This window comes from Bos mutus, chromosome 2 (assembly GCF_027580195.1).
Source record: "Bos mutus isolate GX-2022 chromosome 2, NWIPB_WYAK_1.1, whole genome shotgun sequence".
NCBI classification, from domain to species: Eukaryota; Metazoa; Chordata; class Mammalia; order Artiodactyla; family Bovidae; genus Bos; species Bos mutus.
The window spans coordinates 100805777-100810147 of record NC_091618.1 but is presented as its reverse complement, the minus strand read 5'-3'; the positions used below and the strand labels follow the sequence as shown (position 1 = coordinate 100810147).

At 34.9% G+C, this 4371-nt stretch overlaps 1 non-coding gene across 1 annotated transcript; it reads right to left on the bottom strand.

Annotated features, from left to right (window-relative positions):
• Positions 1-972: 972 nt before the first annotated feature.
• Positions 973-1054, bottom strand: TRNAL-CAA (transfer RNA leucine (anticodon CAA)). The gene has a single exon. It is a non-coding gene; the product is annotated as a tRNA-Leu (tRNA).
• Positions 1055-4371: the final 3317 nt, after the last annotated feature.

The following is a 4371-nucleotide window of genomic DNA, read 5'->3' as shown; positions in this document are numbered from 1 at the left end:
CTTCATAAAATGTGTGTATACAGTAAATATCTATAACAATATTCAATAAAGTTTTTTCTTAAATTCTATGTGTACTGATTTTCCATTTTATATCACCCATATCTTTACAATATATGTTGATATTACCTTCATCATTTTCAACCTCTTCCTCGCTCTGTGATGTTCATTAATATAAATTATTTTGAAATTCAGTAAATAATTTTCAATTTAATCTCTACAGTTTAAAATGACGTTTTTTTTAAGCCTTTAACAAAAGCTGTAAACGTAGCCAGTTTCATATTGTTCTTATCCAATGAGAAAACAATTACCCCAAAACTACCGCCCTTTGCCACTAGATGGCGCCTATGTCTAAGTAACAATCTCTATTCTTTAAGTTAAACTATTTGGAAAAAACCCTGTCTTCCTTTGAGGTAAATCCCATAAGTGAATTTTCAGGTTTGGTGAAATTTATCTCCTTAAGATTTAAAGAAAAGTTCATTTTAAACAATACAGATTAAGATCTTTCTAAAATGGGCTTTCAATCATGTCCATTGAGTTGGTGATGCCATCCAGTCATCTCATTCTCTGTTGTCCCCTTCTCTTGCCTTTGGTCTTTCCCAGCATCAGGGTCTTTTCCAATGAGTCAGCTCTTTGCACCAGGTGGCCAAAGTATTGGAGCTTCAGCTTCAGCATCAGCGCTTCCAACGAATATTCAGGGTTGATTTCCTTTAGAATTGACTGGTTTGATCTCCGTGCCGTCCAAGGAACTCTCAAGAGTCTTCTCCAACACCACAGTTCAAAGGCATCAGTTTTTTAGTGCCCAGCCTTTTTAATTGTCCAGATCTCACATTCATACATGACTACTGGATAAACCATAGCTTTGACTATACGGACATTTGCAGGCAAAGTAATGTCTCTGCTTTTTAATACACTGTCTAGGTTTGTCATGGTTTTTCTTCCAAGGAGCCAACATCTTTTAATTTCACTGAGAAATGCTGTGAGCAGGATTCTAACCTGAGCAGGCAGACCCCATTGGATTTTGAATCCAATGCCTTGACCACCCAGCCATCACAGCTCTATTTCCAGATACCACTTCTTAAAAGCAACTGCTAGCAGCAAATATTTCCTTTCCCCCAATTTTGTTTTAAAATGCAGCTACTTCTAATGTTAAATAATCAAATAAAGCAAGCAGATAGAATTATTGGAATTGGGTCAAATCCTATTGATGAATTGCATAGACCTTCACATGTTTTATAGCATTTATTTTGAATACTTTATGACATTTGTTTTGAGTACTAAATTTTAATAATTGACATAGTTTCAATTCAGTTAAGCTCAGTCGCTCAGTCATGTCTGACTCTTTGCTACCCCATGGACTGCAGCCAGGCCTCCCTGTCCATTGCCAACTCCGAGAGTTTACTCAAACTCATGTCCATTGAGTCAGTGATGCCATCCAGCCATCTCATCCTCTGTCGACCCCTTTTCCTTCTGCCCTCAATCTTTCCCAGCATCAGGGTTTTTTCCAAGGAGTCAGTTCTTCACATCAGGTGGACAAAGTATTGGAGTTTCAGCTTTGAAACAGCTTAATAAGTGATATATTTTAATATATATACTATATTTATAATTAACAGTTAAGTTCTAGAGCATTCAAAAATTTGTATACTATTTACTATATTAAGACTTCCCTTGAGTTCTTTCTCCTTTTAATTTTAGCACTAATAATATTATTGATCCCATTAAGGTGATTTCAGGCCCAAGAACTTATTTCATAAAAGTAATTTCAGGTCTAATTTTTAACTTTGGAAAAGTATTTTCCTGTGTCTATTAAAAAACAAATTTTTTTTATGAAAAGGAAATATTTGATGAAAATAATCAGTTCAGTTCAGTTCAGTTGCTCAGTCGTATCCAATTCTTTGCAACCCCACAGCCTTCCTGTCTATCACAAACTCCCGGAGTTTACCTAGACTCATGCCCATTGAGTCGGTGATGCCATCCAACCATCTCACCCTCTGTCAAACTCTTCTCCTCATTCCTTCAATCTTTGCCAGCATCAGGGTCTTTTCCAAGGAGTCAGTTCTTCACATCAGGTGGGCAAAGTATTGGAGTTTCAGCTTCAACATCAGTCCTTCCAATGAACACTTAGGACTGATCTTTAGGATGGACTGGTTGGATCTCCTTGCAGTCCAAGGGACTCTCAAGAGTCTTCTCCAACACCACAATTCAAAAGCATCAATTCTTCAGCTCTCAGCTTTCTTTATAGTCCAACTAATAAATATTTACTAACAATAAAGTCATTCTTAAACTTTAGTATGGTTCAAAGTCAACTAGAGGTTTTGCTACAATTGTATACAGATGCCAAGATTTCACGTGCAGAGATTGTATTTCACTTAGTATGAGGTAGAGACCAGGACACTGTATTTTAAATAAACATCCAAACTGATTCTTTTATCTCCCTGTGTTTCTCAAAATTCTCAGTTGGCACTAAAAAATAAATTCTCATCTGAATGGAGTTTCATTTGAGTGTTCAACATAAAGTTGAGTGTTTCATTTATGGTTCAAAATTAAGGCATGTTATACAACTGTAACTTATAGGAAGGAAAATAGTTTTCACATCAAAGCCTCTTCCCAAAGTACAGAAATACTGGAAACTCCATTTAATACTTATTTTCTCAATAAATAATGTTTGAAGGCATCTCTTCATAGTCTAAGTCACATATAAAGATCTAAACTAAATCTAAACTAAAATCACTTCAGTTTATTATTAGTAAGATTTTCTAATATGCAGTTATGAAAAATCAATTAAAATTAAGAGATTAATCTGTTTTTTTTTTAAAACACTGATCTTTACTTTTTTAAAAAACGCTCTTTCTAAAAATCAACTTCTGCCTTTCTTACCTCGTAGTAACACTTTTCCATGTCTTTCAAGTGACCCTGTTTTGAGCAGTGTTAACACTTCAGAAAAATCTCCAGATATGTGTCATGTATCTTTTGGTCTACTTTAATAACAAAACAGAGTCTCCTTGCTATCCGCATTTGTTCAACCAATGCACATCCTTGCCCCTGTGTTTATACAGTACGTTCATTAGTGGTTTTTACTTGTCTAGTCTTTTGGGCCATAAAACTAGAGTTTATTATCCTCCAGGTGATGAATCTTCTTATTTACAAATTAATTGCAGATCATGTGTGGGCAGCATGATTGCTGATCCTGCCTAACGAATACATTTAGTGCTTAATTTTTTTTTCTGTTGCTATTTTCTCATTTGAAGTGGGTAGACCAAAACCAATTAATTCTATTCCAGTTTTTCAGTACTTTGTTGCATGCTTCTTCTGTCACTACAGATGCTTATGATTCTTAATGTATGGCTTTAAATAACATCGATATTAGAGATGTGCTAATATTAAACTACATGCTCCTGATAACTGCATCTTTCAGGTAAACCAGAGCTGCTAATTACTCTAAGAAATTTTAGGTTACATATTCATAATTTACTTTATATTCAACAAAACTGCTTATATTTAGATTGCTTTAATAATAATCATAATCACAGAACTAGAAATTTTTTAGGAATATTTAAAAACAGCTCAGAGTCTATAATTGTTAGTTTAATGCAATTTTATCAGAGCACAGTTTTGTGGGTTTTTTAAATATCTGAATATGAAATTGAGAAATAGAAATATTCTAGATGTAGAATTTAGTAGGTTTTTGTATTCAAAATCTAATTAATCAAAATATGTAAATGAAAGAAAGAAAAAAAGCAACCATGTATTTTTGAAGACAAGCATAATTGAGGTATTACAAAATTTCTGGTGATTTTAAAATTTGTGATGAGATTTTAGAACAAGTGGAATGAGTAGGAAGGTAAAATAAAATTTGAACAGGTAAATATTTATGTAAATATATCATGACATGAGGATGAAATGGTTGGATGGCATCACTGATTCAATGGACGTGAACTTGGGCAAACTCCGGGAGGTAGTGAGGGACAGGGAAGTTTGGCATGCTGCAGTTCAAGGGAGATCTCGAAAAATCGGACACGACTTGGTAACTGAACCACAACACGACACAGCTATTATTCTAACACCACAAGAATCTAATTATAAGTATCTTCATTTTTTTATGTTAAAAATATTGTGACCCAGTTCTATATCATGTTAGTCTAATGATACTTCAGTGACCCTAGCCTTAATGTAGTAACAGACAACCAGCTAGCGTGTGTGTTACTTGCTCAGTCATGTCTAACTCTTTGCAACCCCATGGACTGTAGCTTGCCAAGCTCCTCTGTCCATATGCTTTTCCAGGCAAGAATACTGGAGTGGGTTGCCATTTCCTACTCCAGGGTCTCCCGCATTGCAGGTAGATTCTTTACTGTCTGAGCCACCAGGGAAACCCAA